General features: G+C 43.7%; 1 protein-coding gene and 1 non-coding gene across 4 annotated transcripts in view; one reads left to right on the forward strand and one right to left on the reverse strand.

Moving 5' to 3' along the window:
• The window catches only part of LOC109412976 (octopamine receptor Oamb-like), an 841,374-nt gene that overhangs the window by 397,846 nt on the left and 421,487 nt on the right, over positions 1–22,041 (forward strand). The gene's annotated exons all lie outside the window — the stretch shown is intronic.
• On the reverse strand, positions 21,857–21,927 carry Trnat-agu (transfer RNA threonine (anticodon AGU)). The gene has a single exon. It is a non-coding gene; the product is annotated as a tRNA-Thr (tRNA).

A 22,041-nucleotide genomic window follows, 5' to 3' on the forward strand; every position in this document is an offset into this window, starting at 1 on the left:
CCTGGAAATTCCGGGGAATTTCCCCTGGAAATTCCGGGGAATTTCCCCTGGAAATTCCGGGGAATTTCCCCTGGAAATTCCGGGGAATTTCCCCTGGAAAATCCGGGGAATTTTCCCTGGAAATTCCGGGGAATTTCCCCTGGAAATTCCGGGGAATTTCCCCTGGAAATTCCGGGGAATTTCCCCTGGACATTCCGGGGAATTTCCCCTGGAAATTCCGGGGAATTTCCCCTGGAAATTCCGGGGAATTTCCCCTGGAAATTCCGGGGAATTTCCCCTGGAAATTCCGGGGAATTTCCCCTGGAAATTCCGGGGAATTTCCCCTGGAAATTCCGGGGAATTTCCCCTGGAAATTCCGGGGAATTTCCCCTGGAAATTCCGGGGAATTTCCCCTGGAAATTCCGGGGAATTTCCCCTGGAAATTCCGGGGAATTTCCCCTGGAAATTCCGGGGAATTTCCCCTGGAAATTCCGGGGAATTTCCCCTGGAAATTCCGGGGAATTTCCCCTGGAAATTCCGGGGAATTTCCCCTGGAAATTCCGGGGAATTTCCCCTGGAAATTCCGGGGAATTTCCCCTGGAAATTCCGGGGAATTTCCCCTGGAAATTCCGGGGAATTTCCCCTGGAAATTCCGGGGAATTTCCCCTGGAAATTCCGGGGAATTTCCCCTGGAAATTCCGGGGAATTTCCCCTGGAAATTCCGGGGAATTTCCCCTGGAAATTCCGGGGAATTTCCCCTGGAAATTCCGGGGAATTTTCCCTGGAAATTCCGGGGAATTTTCCCTGGAAATTCCGGGGAATTTTCCCTGGAAATTCCGGGGAATTTTCCCTGGAAATTCCGGGGAATTTTCCCTGGAAATTCCGGGGAATTTCCCCTGGACATTCCGGGGAATTTCCCCTGGAAATTCCGGGGAATTTCCCCTGGAAATTCCGGGGAATTTCCCCTGGAAATTCCGGGGAATTTCCCCTGGAAATTCCGGGGAATTTCCCCTGGAAATTCCGGGGAATTTCCCCTGGAAATTCCGGGGAATTTCCCCTGGAAATTCCGGGGAATTTTCCCTGGAAATTCCGGGGAATTCCTCCTGGAAATTCCGGGGAATTTCCCCTGGAAATTCCGGGGAATTTCCCCTGGAAATTCCGGGGAATTTCCCCTGGAAAATCCGGGGAATTTCCCCTGGGAATTCCGGGGAATTTCCCCTGGAATTTCCCCTGGAAATTCCGGGGAATTTCCCCTGATAATTCCGGGGAGTTTCCCCTGGAAATTCCGGGGAATTCCTCCTGGAAATTCCGGGGAATTTCCCCTGGAAATTCCGGGGAATTTCCCCTGGAAATTCCGGGGAATTTCCCCTGGAAAATCCGGGGAATTTCCCCTGGGAATTCCGGGGAATTTCCCCTGGAATTTCCCCTGGAAATTCCGGGGAATTTCCCCTGATAATTCCGGGGAGTTTCCCCTGGAAATTCCGGGGAATTTTCCCTGGAAATTCCGGGGAATTTCCCCTGGAAATTCCGGGGAATTTCTCCTGGAAATTCCGGGGAATTTCCCCTGGAAATTCCGAGGAATTTCCCCTGGGAATTCCGGGGAATTTCCCCTGGAATTTCCCCTGGAAATTCCGGGGAATTTCCCCTGGAAATTCCGGGGAATTTCCCCTGGAAATTCCGGGGAGTTTCTCTGGAAATTCCGGGGAGTTTCCCCTGGAAATTCCGGGGAGTTTCCCCTGGAAATTCCGGGGAATTTCCCCTGGAAATTCCGGGGAATTTCCCCTGGAAATTCCGGGGAATTTCCCCTGGAAATTCCGGGGAATTTCCCCTGGAAATTCCGGGGAATTTCCCCTGGAAATTCCGGGGAATTTCCCCTGGAAATTCCGGGGAATTTCCCCTGGAAATTCCGGGGAATTTCCCCTGGAAATTCCGGGGAATTTCCCCTGGAAATTCCGGGGAATTTCCCCTGGAAATTCCGGGGAATTTCCCCTGGAAATTCCGGGGAATTTCCCCTGGAAATTCCAGGGAGTTTCCCCTGGAAATTCCGGGGAATTTCCCCTGGAAATTCCGGGGAAATTCCCCTGGAAATTCCGGGGAATTTCCCCTGGAAATTCCGGGGAATTTCCCCTGGAAATTCCGGGGAATTTCCCCTGGAAATTCCGGGGAAATTCCCCTGGAAATTCCGGGGAAATTCCCCTGGAAATTCCGGGGAATTTCCCCTGGAAATTCCGGGGAATTTCCCCTGGAAATTCCGGGGAATTTCCCCTGGAAATTCCGGGGAATTTCCCCTGGAAATTCCGGGGAATTTCCCCTGGAAATTCCGGGGAATTTCCCCTGGAAATTCCGGGGAATTTCCCCTGGAAATTCCGGGGAGTTTCCCCTGGAAATTCCGGGGAATTTCCCCTGGAAATTCCGGGGAATTTCCCCTGGAAATTCCGGGGAATTTCCCCTGGAAATTCCGGGGAATTTCCCCTGGAAATTCCGGGGAATTTCCCCTGGAAATTCCGGGGAATTTCCCCTGGAAATTCCGGGGAATTTCCCCTGGAAATTCCGGGGAATTTCCCCTGGAAATTCCGGGGAATTTCCCCTGGAAATTCCGGGGAATTTCCCCTGGAAATTCCGGGGAATTTCCCCTGGAAATTCCGGGGAATTTCCCCTGGAAATTCCGGGGAATTTCCCCTGGAAATTCCGGGGAATTTCCCCTGGGAATTCCGGGGAATTTCCCCTGGAAATTCCGGGGAGTTTCCCCTGGAAATTCCGGGGAATTTCCCCTGGAAATTCCGGGGAATTTCCCCTGGAAATTCCGGGGAAATTCCCCTGGAAATTCCGGGGAATTTCCCCTGGAAATTCCGGGGAATTTCCCCTGGAAATTCCGGGGAATTTCCCCTGGAAATTCCGGGGAATTTCCCCTGGAAATTCCGGGGAATTTCCCCTGGAAATTCCGGGGAATTTCCCCTGGAAATTCCGGGGAATTTCCCCTGGAAATTCCGGGGAATTTCCCCTGGAAATTCCGGGGAATTTCCCCTGGAAATTCCGGGGAATTTCCCCTGGAAATTCCGGGGAATTTCCCCTGGAAATTCCGGGGAATTTCCCCTGGAAATTCCGGGGAATTTCCCCTGGAAATTCCGGGGAATTTCCCCTGGAAATTCCGGGGAATTTCCCCTGGAAATTCCGGGGAATTTCCCCTGGAAATTCCGGGGAATTTCCCCTGGAAATTCCGGGGAATTTCCCCTGGAAATTCCGGGGAATTTCCCCTGGAAATTCCGGGGAAATTCCCCTGGAAATTCCGGGGAATTTCCCCTGGAAATTCCGGGGAATTTCCCCTGGAAATTCCGGGGAATTTCCCCTGGAAATTCCGGGGAATTTCCCCTGGAAATTCCGGGGAATTTCCCCTGGAAATTCCGGGGAATTTCCCCTGGAAATTCCGGGGAATTTCCCCTGGAAATTCCGGAGAATTTACCCTGGAAACTCCGGAGAATATCACAAACCCCTCGAAACTTCTCTGCATTCTGTTCCAAGAAGAATGAAACCCCAAATAGTCTTTGAAAACCCTTGAAACGCCTGAAACTCACTTTAAAGCTGATATGCTGGAACGCCCTTGAAATATCTTAAAATGTCTTTTGGATTTGATCCAACGGGGTGAAAATTTCCGAAATTATGATCCTTCGGTACGGGAATGAAAACACTTAATCCGTTGTGTTTGGGAAGGATATAATTTTCCAAAGGAAAATATTTAAATTATAATTGTTACAGACTATCATTATAATTATGTTTGTTTGTCTCGCAAACTGGCTTTGAGAACCCCTGTACAGCAGGTTGCTCTTTGTGCAATATATGGTTAGTTCACATTGGTTTACATAGTTTTACTTACGTTTATGTTCCTTTGTGGCTTCGTGTCTATAGCATATGTGGTCGTAGTCCTAATAATTTGAGTTCAAGTTGTACATATAATCTTTCGAAGAAAATGTATTTTAGCTTACCGGACTTGGAAATAAGCAATTTACTATGTTCTAGGCTCAGAGGAACAGGAACGTAGCGGAGTTTAGGTTACCTAGTATGCATAGATAAATTTAAGTCCAAATTGCATGATTTTATGTATCTAAGCTTACCAATTCGGCGTGTAAATAGTAGACACTTATTTAATTAATTAGTTCCCTAGTTTTAAGTTCAATTTTAGGATATTTGCACTAGTTTAAGGATATTTTTAAGTAGAATTAACACAATATTGTTGCTCATACTATCAAGGCATATTCTTCTCTTCTGTTTCTGTCGACTCACCCATGTGACAGGCCGAATACCTGTCACTCCCTACCATCCGTACAATCACTGCCGCAATCTTGTTCGCAAGGTTGCGAACAATGTAGAGATTACGGTGGTAGACTTGCGCGCTGGCCTAATGGGGTAGGCCAACAATGTCTTTTACAGTCTCATGTAACCTCTGAATTCCCTATTAAAACCTATTGAAACCCTTTATTTTTACCGGAAATGAATTTTCTTACATGGTTGCAGAGATAAACGAAAGAGTGAACTTGAGCATTCATGGACTAATTCACCGATGAACCAAATTCACTCGGTTCAAGAATTTTAACACTAGAGCAGGATAGACGAGTGCACCGATGAAATGAATTCATCGTGGTCCGAGTATTTTGACACTAGAGCGGGGCCATTCCCAATCAGAATTATTCAATTCTGATTGGAAATCGTTCACTTCTGATTGGAAGCGGCCCCGCTCTAGTGTCCGCGATTAATTCGGTTCATCGGTGAATAAGTCCAATTGAAATTGGACGATTCTTATTGGAAATGGCTCCGCCACAATGTCAGAATTCTCAGACCATGAGCACCTTGCATCATGACTGCAAAATACATGAGATTTAAATTATCCCAGATTTCTTTCTCGATTACAGAAACCTATAGTACTCTACTTAGAGAAACAAATTTAAGACTCATGCCACCGAAAAGTTAGGAGTGAAACATCCCCCCGAAAAAAGGAAAGGGTTCTTTTTTTATGGCTTCCGGGGGTCGGCCCTATTGGACCGATGATAATAGCGAACCCAAGGGGTGACTATCGTACAGCTTATCTACTATACTGTAACGCATTTGTGGGGCTTTTTTCCGGCTTCGATGCTGCCGTGATTGGATTTACGGTGTGAACTTGGTGGTAGAGAACAAACTCGGTACGAAATTTATCCCGGATTGTTGCTTTTGGGTGGCATCACCAAAAGTCGATCCGGGATCGACTGTTGGCTTTTTGGAAGGAAGAATTGAAAACAATATTCAGTTTTGTATCAGTTTTTCATTCGTCACAGAGGAACCAAATGAATTCAGTTGGTGCTTGGTTATGAACTTATCGACCGATGAACTAAATTCACTCTATCCGAGAATTTTGGCACTAGAGCGAGATCATTTCCAATCAGAACTGGACGATTCTGATTGGAAATGGCCCCGCTCTAGTGTCTAAATTCTCGAATCGAGTGAATTTTGTTCATCGGTGGATAAGTCGATGAACCAAATGTCAAAACTACTTTTTCTTAAAAAAATGCGGGGTCGTTTCCAATTAGAATTGAACCATTCTAGGTCGAAATTCTCGGACCGAGTGAATTCGGTTCATCGGTGGATAAATCCATAGGCCAGTCAATAAACGAATACACCGATGAACTGAATCCATCGCAGTCCGAGAATTTTGACACCAGAGCGGGGCCATTCCCAACCAGAAATTTTCAATTTTGATTGGAAATCGTTCACTTCTGATTGGAAGCGACCCCGCTCTAGTGTCAAAATTCTCAGACCTAGATGAATTCAGTTCATCGGTGCACTCGCCTATGGACTTATCCACTGATGAACCGAATTTATCGCGATTCGAGAATTTAGATACTAGAGTAGGGTCGTTTCCAATCAGAATTGAACGATTTCCAATCAGAATTGAACGATTTCCAACCAAAATTGAACAATTCTGATTGGAAATGGCCCCACTCTAGTGTCTAAATTATCGGACCGCGATGAATTCGGTTCATCAGTTGATAAGTACATCCAGAGAAGCATATATGATTGAAGATAAAGTTATCTTCAAGAAAATTAGATTTTCATGGAAAAGCTAGTTTTTCCAACGATAAGTTCATGCACGTTCATCCAGTTCCTCTTGCCTGTTAGACGATTGTACATATCCTTCACCAGTAACTGTCAGTAACAGAGCTCTGTGAACGAACAATCTTGTCAACTACCCCTGAAGGCAACCCCCCCCCCCCCCGCGCTCCTTCTTCATCAACAACAAACCTAATCGAATTCCCTTCTAATGAATTCTAAAGCACATCATAAAAGACGCAAAATCAATTATCTTATAAATTATCCACATTTTTCAGTCCGCCGGGCAGCAGGCTTTGAACTTCATCAGTTCGTAAACCTTCCGTTGCCCAGTTGGGTCGGTCGGTCTTGCCGTCCTCAACTGACATGCCCCCCCCCCTTCCCACCGAGTGCCTTTAGGGCTCGTACCGAATCGCATACGGCTGAGTTTCAGCTACAGAGCGAACTGTTGTCCGTCTCATAAATCTATGCATCGAACGAGAAAACGGTTCCAATGGGTTGATGGGGTGAAATGAGTCATGTACTTATCTACCGATGAGCAGAATTCACTCGGTCCGAGAGTTTTGACACTAGAGTGGGGCCATTTCCAATCAGAATCGTTCAATTCTGATTGGAAACGGCTTTAGTGTTTGAATTTTCAGGCATAGTGAGTTTGGCTCATCGGTGGATAAGTTCATGGGCTTATCAACCGATGAAATGAGTTCACTCCGTCCAAGAGTTTTGACATTTGAGTGGAGACGTTTCTAATCAGAATCGGACGATTCTGATTGGAATTGGCCCCGCTCTAGTGTTAAAATTCTCGGACCAAGTGGTGAATGCAGTTTACCGGTGAATAAGTCCATAAGGGAGGTCTCTTGGATGAACCACACGACACAAATCACGTTTGCTCCCGCAAGCTTCAATAAAAAAGAGAAAAAAGGAATGGACTTATCCACCGATGAACCAAATTCATCGCGGACCGGGAATTTTGACACTAGAGCGGGGTCTGTTCCAATCAGAATTGGACGATTCTGATTGGAACAGATCCCGCTCTAGTGTCAAAATTCTCGGACCGCGATGAATTTGGTTCATTGGTGGATAAGTCCATTAATAAAAGTAGATTTGACATTTGGTTCATCCTGGGTGAACCACTTCCCTTGGCCTATGGACTTATCCACCGATGAACCGAATTCATCGCGGTCCGAGAATTTTGACACCAGAAGTTGGGAATGGCCTAGTTCCAGTGTCAAAATTCTCGGATCACGATGAATTTGGTTCATTGGTGGATAAGTTCATGAAAACCTGTGCCCGAGGAGTGTAGAATTAGCATTTAAGTTAAAATACACGTTAATAAAAAAAAACCTGTGCCCGAGTTTATATTTATAGGCCAGTAAAATATCTTCATTCTCGCGAATAAAATTCCTGGTCGTCGTACACGGACACAAGTTTGTAGCAGAAAGTGTCAGATGCATTTATCCCTTTTCTCTTGCACCAGGGAGGTAAAAGCTACGAACCGGCGATAAAATGGGACTGGCCCAACCATTCAACCGTTTTCCACATCGGCATGCACGGAGGCAAAACTCTTTGGTGATTTAAATAAATCATTTTAAAAACAACTAAATAAAGTCACATTATGCAACCACGAAATGCCCAATGGACTTATCCAACGATGAACCGAATTCACTCGGTCCGAGAATTTTGACACTCGAGCGGGCCCATTTCCAATCAGAATTGGATGATTCTGATTGGAAGTGGATCCACTCTAGTGTCAAAATGCTCGGGCCGAGTGAATTCAGTTCACCGGACGATATAGACAAGTGAACCGATGAACTGAATTCATTGTGGTCCGAGAATTTTGACACTGGAGCGGGGCCATTCCCAATCAGAATTGTTCAATTCTGATTGGAAATCGTGCACTTCTGATTGGAAGTGGCCCCGCTCTAGTATCAAAATTCTCGGACCGAGTGAATTTTATTCATCGGTGGATAAGTTCATTCAGGTTAACTGAATGAACATGGATGAATTCATCGAAATTTTCTCACTGACATTGCATAAGTAAATCTTATCACAATCATACGGCCAGTTCCCTCAGTGTTCAGTCTCTTCCACCATTTCACTCCTTCATCCCCTTTATGCTTCTCACCACCTTCACACCGGATGAACCCCCCTCCGAGCATCGATGAACGACAATCGCTAGATGCGAATCTACACGCTGGCCGTCCATCGTTCTGTACCGTCAACGCCATGGTGCTGGAAGATGTTCCCGACTACTGGGATCGTACGACACATGAATGGCCGGCGTCATCATCATCGACTTCATCAACAGAAGAACCGCCGCCTCGCTTTCGTTCGATGATGAGTGCGGTTGGTCAGTCGATTGGTGGTCGTCTAATGCAGCTATCCTACCTACCTATATCATTGCTGCAAGTGTCAACAGATTCTATTTTTTCGAACGACCTTCTCCCGAGTTGGGTTCGCCCATTTCCGATCGAAACGATTTTGCATATGAGCGGCTGTTGATGCTTAAGTGAAGGGTACGCTACCAGTAAGTAGGTCTTGTTCATTGTGTGATGATTTCGAAAATGAACAACATGGCAGACGTCGAGTTACTTTTTTTCATTTCCGATGCCAAATCCAAACCATTTGGTGTTGATTGTTATCTGAACGATGAGAAAAAAAACTAAATAGATTATAAACGAGTGCACCGATGAACTGAATTCATCGTGGTCCGAGAATTTTGACACTAGGGCGGGGCTGTTCCCAATCAGAATTGTTCAATTCTGATTGAAAATCGTTCACTTCTGATTAGAAGCGGCCCCGCTCTAGTGTCAAAATTCTCGGACCGCGATGAATTCAGTTCATCGGTGCACTTGTCTATAGTAAATGAACTTATCCATCGATGAACTGAATTCTCTCGGTTCGAGAACTCTGACACTAGAGCGGGGCAATTTCCCATCAGATTCGTACAATTCTGATTAGAAATGACCCCACTCTAGTGTTAAAGCTCTCGAACCGAGTGAATTTGGTTCATCGGTGGATGAGTCCATGGTCTTCTTGATGACAAGGCTCTGCTTAAAAGTAAAACGGGTGAACACATGCATTGGTCCATGGACTTATCCACCGATGAACCGAATTCATCGCGGTCCGAGAATTTTGACACTAGAGTGGGGTGAATTGAACGATTTCCCATCAGAATTTAACAATTCTGATAGGAAAAGGCCCCGCTCTAGTGTCAAAATTCTCGGACCGCGAGTTCCGAGAATTCTGACACTACAGCGGGGCCATTCCCAATCAGAATTGTTCAATTCTGATTGGAAATTGTTCACTTCTGATTGGAAGCGGCCCCCCTCTAGTGTCAAAATACTCGGACCGCGATGAATTCAGTTCATCGGTTCACTCCTTTATGGACGAGTGCACCAATGAACTGAATTCATCACGGTCCGAGAATTTTGACACTAGAGCGGGGTCGCTTCCAATCAGAATTGTTCAATTCTAATTGGGAATTGTTTACTTCTGATTGGAAGCGACTCCGCTCTAGTGTCAAAATTCTCGGACCGCGATGAATTTTGTTCATCGGTGCACTCGTCTATTAGACGTTTCAGATTGGAAATAGCCCAACTCCAGTGCCAGAATTTTCGGACTGAGTGAATTTTGTTCACCGATAACTAAATCTATAGGCCAGGGAAAGTGGTTCACCTAGGATGAACCAAACGTCAAATCCTCTTTATCTTTTCATAGAAGCTCTATGGACTTATCCAGTGATGAACCGAATTCATCGCGGTCCGAGAATTTTGACACTAGAGCGGGGTCGTTCCAATCAGAATTGGACGATGCTGATTGGAACAGACCCCGCTCTAGTGTCAAAATTCTCGGACCGCGATGAATTCAGTTCATCGATGCATTTGTCTACTGTAAGTCCTCTGTAAAAACTGAATGTAAAACTTAACCATCATCATATTATGCTGGCATGAGATCTTCCATCTGATGATGGCCGATAAGTCCAACATGGCATACGCGAAAATCCACATGGGAAACCAAAATATGGGACCATTCGACCACCGACCGCCTCATCACTTGTCGGGTGATGATACGACAAAAGTGGGTGATGATAACGGTCATTCATAACCATTTCCATTGTTTCACGATGTGGTCCGCGTATACGTTTTATTGTAGGTGTACGGCAATTGCACTTTTTCGTCTGATGGGAAAAAAGATGCCCGAGGAAAATGAAATTTCAAAATAAGGACTGTTTCTGCAATCTAAGATGATATGGACTTATGCACTGATGAACCGAGTTCACTTGGTCCGAGAATGTTGACACCCGTTTGACCGTTTCCAATCAGAATCTATCGAATCTGATTGGAAATGGCCCCGCTCGAGTTTTAAAAATTCTCGGACCGAGTGAATTCGGTTCATCGGTGGATAAGTCCATGTGCAGATGAATTTATCGCTAGTGAACGTGGAGCAGAGCTGAATGTTCACTGAGAGCTAATGGGATAAATTTATGTTTGAAAAAGCACGGCTAAAGTCGTCTAAATTAGTCGTCTAAAATGAATGTTGATGAACAAAGCTTTGAGGAAATGTAGGTTTCAAATAAGCTGGCTTGGAAAAAATATTCATTTAAAAACAGTATGGTCTTATTCACCGATGAACTGAATTCACTCCGAAGTGGATGAACTGACTGATGACTATTAGTTCATTCTCCTTGATTTTGGGTAAACTATTTCCTCTGGCCTATGGACTTATCCACCGATGAACTGAATTCATCGCGGTCCGAGAATTTTGACACTAGAGCGGGGCCATCCCCAATCAGAATTGTTCAATTTTGATTGGAAATCGTTCACTTCTGATTGGAAGCGGCCCCGATCTACTGTTAAAATTCTCAGACCGCGATGAATTCAGTTCATCGGTGCACTCGTCTATAAGACCATGGTTGTGGATGAACTCTATGAAAAGAAAAAGTTATTTTGACGTTTGGTTCATCCTAGATGAACCACTTTCCCTGGCCTATGAGTTACTAAAATCCAACAGAAATAGTCTTCATCGTATCAAGTTACACCATCTCGCTCGGGAAACGCCGAGGAGAACCATTTGGCGATTACTCGTTCTTTCGAGCGGTAAACGAGAAACCGAGAAACCGCACACGCCCATCTGTCATGGTTCGCACAAAAATGACGCATCGCAAACCGATCACCCTGCACCACGATGGCGATGGAAAGATGGAAATTTCTCTCGAATTCAGTGTGGGCGATATGGTGCAGCGGCGATACCGTGCCAATGTTTGTATGCAAACGGTTTCACGCATCTGCAGGTGGGTGGTGGTTTATGCTGACTTCACTGACAAACGAATGTTTTTCTAAAGTAAATGGTAAACGGGGGAAATGGAATGAAGCTGGATCAAGTTATGGACTTATCCACCGATTCATCGCGGTCCGAGAATTTTGACACTAGAGCGGGGCCGTTTCCAATCAGAATTGAACGATTTCCAATCAGAATTGAACGTTTTCCAATCAGAATTGAGAATTCTGATTAGAAGTGTTCCCGCTGTAGTGTCAAAATTCTCAGACCGAGTGAATTTGATTCATCGGCTACGTTCATGGACTTATCCATCGATGAACCGAATTCACTCGGTCAGAGAATTTTGACACAAGAGTGGTGCCACTTCTAATCAGAATCGTCCAATCAGAATTGGACGATTCTGATTAGAAATGGCCCCGCTCTAGTGTCAAAATTCTCGGACAGAGAGAATTCTGTTCATTGGTGGATAAGTCTATAGTTTAGATGAACTGTGATGTATTGGATGAACATAGCTGAACTTATTGTTGAGAAAGGTAGATTTTCCTTGTAAAATCTGATCATTTCTTCAAAGATCATCCTCATCCATTTTAAGTGAAACACTTCTCTTGGCCTATGGCCCATGGATGAACCGAATTCACTCGGCCCGAGAATTTTGGCACTAGGGCGCAGCCATTTCCAAACAGCATCTAGACTTTCTTATTGGAAATGGCCCCGCTCTAGTGTCAAAATTCTGGGACCGAGTGAATTCTGTTCATCGGTGGATGAGTCCAAGGACTTATTCACCAGTGAACAAAATTCACTCGGTCCGAGACTTTTGACACTAGAGCGGGACCTTTTCCAATCAGAACTGGACGATTCTGATTGGCAATGGCCTCGCTCTAGTGTAAAAATTCTCGTACCGAATGAATTCGGTTCACTCGGTTGTTTTGTCTATGGACTGTATTTAAAAATGGCTCGATGGTTACGATTGCAAAAAGTTAGGTCCGTATGCCAGTGACACAAATGGGTTGGCGTTTTCGGTTATTGCTGCACATATTGCTTGTTCATCTTTCCGGAAAGCTCAATCGCATTGCGACCCAGTGGACGCACGCCACTCAGGACCGCACCTCACGGCGATGATAACTGGCGCAATTGAAGATTTGTTTTCCATTTCGAAATATGTAAATTTGAATGAGTTTGTTTTCAATTGGTTAGTATAAGATTTACCAACTAATAATGGAGAAACCAATCCGTTTGCATTCTTATTGTACTTCTTATCCACATTCAGCTGGATTCTAAAGCTTCATCTAAATGAAGATAAAATGTCTAATGGACTTTTCCACCGATGAACAGAATTCACTCGGTCCGTGAATTGCGACACTTGACTAGGGTCGTTTCTAATCAGAACTGAACGATGCTAATTGGAAATGGCCTCGCTCTAGTGTCAAAACTCTCGGACCGAGTGAATTCGGCTCATCGGTGGATAAGTTGAAGCAAACTCGTAGGCAACAAGAATGAACTTATCAAGCGGTGAACCGAATTCACTCGGGCCGAGATTTTTGACACTAGAGCGAGGTCATTTCCAATTAGAGTCCTCTAATTCTTATTGGTAACGGCTCCGCTCTAGTGTCAAAATTGTCGGACCGAGTGAATCCAGTTAATCGGTGGATAAGTCCATGGGCTCATCCACCGGTGAACTAAATTCACTAGGTTCGAGAACTAAATCGGGGTTATTTCCAATCAGAATCGTTCAATGCTCATTGAAAACGGCTTCGCTTTACGGATTAGACTAGACTAGACTAGACTAGACTAGACTAGACTAGACTAGACTAGACTAGACTAGACTAGACTAGACTAGACTAGACTAGACTAGACTAGACTAGACTAGACTAGACTAGACTAGACTAGACTAGACTAGACTAGACTAGACTAGACTAGACTAGACTAGACTAGACTAGACTAGACTAGACTAGACTAGACTAGACTAGACTAGACTAGACTAGACTAGACTAGACTAGACTAGACTAGACTAGACTAGACTAGACTAGACTAGACTAGACTAGACTAGACTAGACTAGACTAGACTAGACTAGACTAGACTAGACTAGACTAGACTAGACTAGACTAGACTAGACTAGACTAGACTAGACTAGACTAGACTAGACTAGACTAGACTAGACTAGACTAGACTAGACTAGACTAGACTAGACTAGACTAGACTAGACTAGACTAGACTAGACTAGACTAGACTAGACTAGACTAGACTAGACTAGACTAGACTAGACTAGACTAGACTAGACTAGACTAGACTAGACTAGACTAGACTAGACTAGACTAGACTAGACTAGACTAGACTAGACTAGACTAGACTAGACTAGACTAGACTAGACTAGACTAGACTAGACTAGACTAGACTAGACTAGACTAGACTAGACTAGACTAGACTAGACTAGACTAGACTAGACTAGACTAGACTAGACTAGACTAGACTAGACTAGACTAGACTAGACTAGACTAGACTAGACTAGACTAGACTAGACTAGACTAGACTAGACTAGACTAGACTAGACTAGACTAGACTAGACTAGACTAGACTAGACTAGACTAGACTAGACTAGACTAGACTAGACTAGACTAGACTAGACTAGACTAGACTAGACTAGACTAGACTAGACTAGACTAGACTAGACTAGACTAGACTAGACTAGACTAGACTAGACTAGACTAGACTAGACTAGACTAGACTAGACTAGACTAGACTAGACTAGACTAGACTAGACTAGACTAGACTAGACTAGACTAGACTAGACTAGACTAGACTAGACTAGACTAGACTAGACTAGACTAGACTAGACTAGACTAGACTAGACTAGACTAGACTAGACTAGACTAGACTAGACTAGACTAGACTAGACTAGACTAGACTAGACTAGACTAGACTAGACTAGACTAGACTAGACTAGACTAGACTAGACTAGACTAGACTAGACTAGACTAGACTAGACTAGACTAGACTAGACTAGACTAGACTAGACTAGACTAGACTAGACTAGACTAGACTAGACTAGACTAGACTAGACTAGACTAGACTAGACTAGACTAGACTAGACTAGACTAGACTAGACTAGACTAGACTAGACTAGACTAGACTAGACTAGACTAGACTAGACTAGACTAGACTAGACTAGACTAGACTAGACTAGACTAGACTAGACTAGACTAGACTAGACTAGACTAGACTAGACTAGACTAGACTAGACTAGACTAGACTAGACTAGACTAGACTAGACTAGACTAGACTAGACTAGACTAGACTAGACTAGACTAGACTAGACTAGACTAGACTAGACTAGACTAGACTAGACTAGACTAGACTAGACTAGACTAGACTAGACTAGACTAGACTAGACTAGACTAGACTAGACTAGACTAGACTAGACTAGACTAGACTAGACTAGACTAGACTAGACTAGACTAGACTAGACTAGACTAGACTAGACTAGACTAGACTAGACTAGACTAGGACTAAACAAAACTAGGTCTAGACTAGACTAGACTAGACTAGACTAGGACTAAACAAAACTAGGTCTAGACTAGACTAGACTAGACTAGGACTAAACAAAACTAGGTCTAGACTAGACTAGACTAGACTAGACTAGGACTAAACAAAACTAGGTCTAGACTAGACTAGACTAGACTAGACTAGGACTAAACAAAACTAGGTCTAGACTAGACTAGACTAGACTAGACTAGGACTAAACAAAACTAGGTCTAGACTAGACTAGACTAGACTAGACTAGGACTAAACAAAACTAGGTCTAGACTAGACTAGACTAGACTAGACTAGGACTAAACAAAACTAGGTCTAGACTAGACTAGACTAGACTAGACTAGGACTAAACAAAACTAGGTCTAGACTAGACTAGAGTAGACTGGGACTAGACTAGACTAGAAGCATCCTTGCACAGAGCCAATCATTTCAGAAAGCATTGAAAATTTCCATAACATTGATCCTTACGAAAGACATTCTGATTGCAGCATTCATCATCATGAAGTTCTCCAACTTTTCTTCCGCGCATATATGACATAATTCAAAGCAGCCTCCCAGCTAAAGAGGCACGTCAAGTACCGGCCGACCGCCTTCCAAGAACACAGGAAATAATTCCTAATAATGAAATCACAGAAGCCATGGTCCCGGCGCAAAATCGCCCCGAGCAACGGCTAACTAGATTACCGTTTGTATGCGTGCGGCTTGTGTTGACAAGCAGGCTAGTTTGCTAAACACTAGCTGTCTTTTCCAACTTTCCCATCCTGCTAGTCCTTAACTAACTAGTGTATAGTCCCAGCGGGCTTCCAAAGTATATTTTTCATCGTTCGCCTGCATGTATGCCTCGCTCGTGTCGCGTTGCTGCCGTTGCCGTTGGAGTGTTCTTCTCGTGTGAGCCCGGTCCAAGTAAGACCGCCTGAATGGAATGCAAATGATAAATTTAATATATTCCACACTCGAACGGTTTTGCCTCATTCCACCCCTCCTGGTAGGGGTCTTATCATTTGACCAGCAGAACCAGTAGGATAGTAGGCAGCAGTAAGCAGCAGTCACTGCCAGGCATCCAGAGTTGGTACAGGGCTCAAGCATTCGTGCATAAAACTGCCATTCTATTGCCGCTGCTGCTGCTGCTGCTGCTGCACCATTTTTTCTCGTTTTCCCGGAGATTGAGAGCTTCTCTATCTTATCATATTTCTCGGCAGTGACACCGTGCGCATTTACCGCCACCTACCGGTGTGGCAGTCCGCTTTTCCACCACGAGGTCGGGGTTTTTCATGCTGCGCTGACGGCACGGCAGTGCCCGCTGAACCAAGTGAACCAAATCACCGAGACAAAGTTGGCCATGCTTGACTATGTGTGAGTTCGTGTGTGACTTATACGCTCGCCTCCTTGGTTCCTAGCTCCACTATAGGCGCATCATCGTCATCAGCATCAGAGCATCAGAGCATCGGAGAACGACGTCACAAGCATAATAAATGTACGATAACTTAATCTGCATGTTCTTTTTCGGAGGTGGGGGTGCCCCACTATCCGGATGTCCAAGTCGGAAAGTCCTGTGACGGTGCTGGTGCTGGTGCTGCCACCTACAGCTAGTAGATGACACAACACGACAAGGGGATGAAGCTCCTATGTTCTGTGCCGATTGGACGACACGGTTGATAACATCGTGCTGACAAGCTGCGGCGATAATGGAGCGCAGGAGGCCATGCTGCTGATTGCTGTCAATTTCTAGTGCTCGGCACGGTTTTGCACAGGAACACAGGGGTCGTCGGTATATGTGTCACAGTAGCGCAATGGCTAACCAAGCAGATTCCTATTCTTGTGAGTTTATGAGTTTTTGCTCCAATCTGACAAAGGCTCACTTAATATAATGTATCGATTGTCCAAGTAACCACATGGCACTAATATTAGCCTCGTGAGCTAATACAATACCAATAAAAAACAGACGTGCCCTGTTCAGACCGAGTAAGAGTTCTGTTTCTTTTTGGAGCACTCTAATAAAAAGAAACTCATACTTAACCCATATCCGCCCAGCGTCCTAAGACAGATGCCCCGAACGCCCAGCGTCCTATAAAAAGGGCAGTCCTTTTGATGTGAATATCTACAGAATTATGAAAATTTTAGAATACTTTCTTCAGAGAAGATGTTCTCCACACCCATACCTTGCTCATAATGGACAATATAGTTTGTGACTGGTTCACTAGGTGGCGTAAACGATGCTGCTAAGATCACATATTGTCACGATCTATGAGCTTCATTTCCAATGGGAAAAAAAAAAATTCCCTGGAATCTTGACAATGGTTAATAATTTATAGTTCATTTCTTCGCCAGAGTTGTTAATCAATACATACATAAATCGATGTATGTTTAATTGTATGTTTATATGTATGTACGTATGTATATATGTATGCCGGAACATACGCATAACCGGGAGCATAACTCTGGAATGCGTCAAGAAATTTCAATGAAATTTGGCATACACATTCCTTAGGATGTGGAGGTGGTAGTGGGGGTATTGAAATTCAAGATGGCGGCTTAGGTCCCAAGATGGCGGTCAAAACTCCAGAATATATGCTTTTTAACGGCAATGCTGCTTCGGATACTATGCAATATGGGTATCTATCGATCGGGCTTCATAAGTAGAACTCAAAAATGAATATGCGACGCCATTTTGAAATCCAAGATGGCGGACCATATCCAAGATGGCGGCCACGGAATTCTAGTTTGAACTTTAATAGCATGCAGTATGGGTATCTATCGATCAGGCTTGATGTGTAGAAGTCAAAAATCGATATATGACGCCATTTTTAAATCCAAGATGGCGGACCATATTCAAGATGGCGGCCATGAAATGGTAGTTTGAGCTGTGATATGTTGCAATATGGGTATCTATTGATCGGGCTTCATCAGTAGAAGTTAAAAATCGATATTTGACTCTATTTCGAAATCCAAGATGGCGAACCATATTCAAGATGGCGGCCACGGAATTGTAGTATGATCTTTAATACCATGCAATATGGGTATCTATCGATCGGGCTTGATGTGTAGAAGCCAAAAATCGATATTTGACGCCATTTTGAAACTCAAGATGGCGGACCATATCCAAGATTATGGCCATGAAATGGTAGTTTGAGCTGTGATATCATGCAATATGGGTATCTATCGACCGGGCTTCATGAGTAGAAGTCAAAAATTGATATTTGACTCTATTTCGAAATCCAAGATGGCGGCCATGGAATGATAGTTTGAGCTAAGATACCATACGATATGGGTATTTATCGATCGGGCTTCATAAGTAGAACTCAAACATGAATATCCTACGCCTTTTTGAAATCCAAGATGGCGGACCATATTCAAGATGGCGGCCACGGAATTGTAGTTTGATCTATAATACCATGCAACATGGGTATCTATCGATCGGGCTTGATGTGTAGACGTCAAAAATCGATATTTGACGCCATTTTGGAATCCAAGATGGCGGGCCATGTGGCGGACCATATCCAAGATTGCGGCCACAGTATGGTAGTTTGAGCTATGGTACCATGCAATATGGGTATCTATCGATCGGGTTTTATAAGAAAAAGGGTAGAGGGTCATGGTAGGTAGATGGTAGGGTAGCGGGTAGGGTAAACGGTGGAGCAGTCGGTCGGGTAGAGGGTTTGGGTGAAAGATAGAGTAGAGGGAGTGGAGTAGAAAGTTAGAGTAGACGGTAGGGAGGAGAGTAGAATAGTGGGTAGGGTTGAGGGTAGGAAAAAGGTTAGGGTAGAGAGTAGGGTAGACAGTATGGTTAACCACAATATAGACTAGAGAGTACGGTTAACCGTTATGTGTCCGACAAACTTTTTGCTTTTTTCTACACCGTGCTTTTCAAATGGGAGCTGGGTACCCGGGTACCCTGTCGGCCACATAAGGGTTAAAGGATAGGGCAGTGGTTATGCTAGAGGATAGGGTAGAGGGTAGGTCTGATGGTAGGGTTGTTGGTTATGATAGAGCGTAGGATAGAGGGTTGGAATAGATAGCAAAGCAGACAGCAAGGTAGAGGCTGGAGAGTAGGGTGAAGAATTGATGTGAGATTAGGTGAGCTGGGTTTTTTTTTCGAGATACCTTCAGGAACTCTTTCCAGGATTTCTTCAGGCATTCCTTTCGAGAATCTTCCCATGTTGATTCCCGGGATTGCTTCAGATATTGCTTCCAAGATTGCTGTATGAAAGGATTCTGAAAGGTTCCCTCAGAATTCTATCAGATTTGCCTCTCAGAATTTCTTCAGTAAATCCTCCCGGGATTCCTTCAGGGATTTATTCCAGGAATGTTCTTCCCTCCAGCGTTATGGTTTTCAGACTTTTGTACATAATTCTCAATTAATTGGATGTGTTAATCACCATTAACTGACATTTAGCTGTTTTATTGATGTTTCTTGATGAGCCAATGAAAACTACCAATTTAACGTTGTGACGTTTCGGCTTACCGTTTCTCTTCAGCCATCCTCAGGTAATTTCGATCACCGCAGCAACTTTCACCTCCTTTACTGCTGGACGATCGCGTACCTTTGAGAAGGCGGTACTAGACACTGTGACGACCTTATAGTTGAGATCAAAATACGTATCTGTCAAAGGATACAAATAAAAGGAACAATTTAAATCATGCAAAATTTTTGAAAAGTTTACGTATCGTGAGTGCGTAAAGAGAGTTAGTGGTGCTACTGAAGGAAAAACTCAATTACTTTATTAGAAATCATTATCTGTGAAAAATCTAACTTCTACAGTCAGTGGCGTAGCCAGAAATTGTCTCTGGGAGGCGTTTTCAACGGTCAATGATATATTTTTTTAATTTTACACTTACATTTCGTAAACAGAAATGAGCAATTGTATTCGTAGTTTGAAAATAGCGGCGCAGCCGAACAAATTTTTCGTCTCTAAGCGCTTTATACTGAAAAAATGTTCCACAAATTTTGGCTCTGGGGGGTGGGGGCGGAGCTTTTAACTCTCCCACCTCCCCCCCCCCGTGGCTACGCCAGTATCTACAGTATTTTAACGTTTGGTAATGCTACACATAGTGATTATTTGATTTGAGAAATGTTGAACACTGCAGTCGAAACTAAGGTACACCGGGGCAAGATGAAACAGCGGGTTAACATGATGATTTCTAATGATGATAAACAGTTTGATCGCCATAACACATAGTTTTTGATTCAAACAATCTTTTAGCGAAGGATAAATTTCCAAATTGTATTGGAATCTATTTCAAAACTTCGTGTTTCATCTTGCCCCACCCGTTTCAACTTGCCCCGGTGTACCTTACATGAAATTACAAGAACCTTGCATTACATACTTTTAGGCGTTTATCGGGTTATATTTCCGCCCGAATTTATAAGTCCTTTTTCTATTATTTTTGAGTGGTTATCGTCTCTCTCACTTGTTTAGAGTTGTATTGTATCTGTACGGATCAGAATATAACCATAGCGTAAAAGTTGTGCTGAAATATATCTCGAGAAAACTATCAGATATTGAGGACCTACAATGAAGATTTTTTTGGAACTACACCATAGACATCCATTTTTTCGTCAAATCATGCTTATTTTATTGAAACTTGACCTTTAATAACAAATTTATTTAAAGATTTTAATTGTGAGACACCTTGGGCGTTAACGGGTTAAAGCAGGAAATTTACATGTTTTTTTTATTTGAGGAAGTCCTTAACTTGTCTTCAAGTATACAGTATGCCGAAAACGACACTTCTCTATCGGCTTTGGATCCCGAGATAGAGAAGTTTGAAACTTTACTCGATGACTAGCTCCACCTAGCGGCGAAATCACCAACTAAATGTTGAATCGCCAGATAGGTGTTGTCTTCCTGAACAACTTTGCCGAAAAAGACACTTTTCCATCTGCTTTGAATCCCGAGATAGAGCAGTAACATGTGGTACATCCGGCCCTGGATATCGCATGTGATAACTTACAAGTGCTTCTATTGGCGAGTGTACATAGCAACCACTTCTACATGGCGCTTCTAGCGGCCAAATTGCCAACTAACTGAATGTTAGTTGGCATTGTGTGATAGATCTATTCTAGTAGTACAACATCGCCAAAGAAAGTATGGCGCTATCTTGTAAAACGCCACAGATATTCGCTCACACCCCCAATTGGGTTTTTAAATTTTGACAAATGTATTCATTTTTTGATTTCATAAGAAAGAGCACCTTTTTCTGAGTCACTATGATTTTTTTCAGATTTTTAGAACTTTATTTTAATACCTAAAATCAATTTCAAAGAGATTATTCGAAATCACCTTTTGACAGATGGGCAACTGTTTGACAGCTCCGCCCAGTACAAAATGCAACGAGGGGTGATTCGACAAATCGCTCCCATACAAACTTCAACTTAATTTTTAAATAGGTTCCCGGGCACCAAAATTCATGAAAATTTGGATTTCGGCTCAGTTTGGCATGTAGATTCAGAATATGGAATTATCTAAACACCGCTAAAGAGTGAGAAATGGACAAATTGAGGTGAAATTTGCGAAAAAGTTACTCGTCCTCTCGGTGAGACTCGAACTCACGACTCCTACTCACTAGACAGACGTAGCTGCTAACCTGAATTCAAGTTCAACACAAAATTCCGAGGTTATCTTTTCCACAGATTGCACCCCTTTCGGATGGAATGAGATGTACATCCACACTACGCATATATTGTATATGTAAAGCCTAGGCGAGAGCGCATTGTTTTTGTGTGTTGGAAGTCCACACACCTCTCATCGACGACTGTGTCGAAGAGATCGCGCGGTGAGCGGAAAGCTTCCAATGGGTCGCGACGTTCTCAAACGACCGGTTACGGAACATGAGTCCGTTGCTCGATGACATAATTAAATTAATTAATTATCGATTTTTGCGGCTTAACCAGCCGAATGGAAGTTTTACTTTATTCCAAAAGCTAGACTTTACATATACTGGCGTGAGTGAGAAATGGACAAATTGAGGTGAAATTTGCGAAAAAGTTACTCGTCCTCTCGGTGAGACTCGAACTCACGACTCCTACTCACTAGACAGGCGCGTTGCCGCTACGCCACGAGAAGACTCGAAGACGTAGCTGCTAACCTGAATTCAAGTTCAACACAAAATTCCGAGGTTATCTTTTCCACAGATTGCAATGCGCTCTCGCCTAGGCTTTACATATACAATATATGCGT

Source organism: Aedes albopictus, chromosome 1 (genome assembly GCF_035046485.1).
Source record: "Aedes albopictus strain Foshan chromosome 1, AalbF5, whole genome shotgun sequence".
Lineage (NCBI taxonomy): Eukaryota > Metazoa > Arthropoda > Insecta > Diptera > Culicidae > Aedes > Aedes albopictus.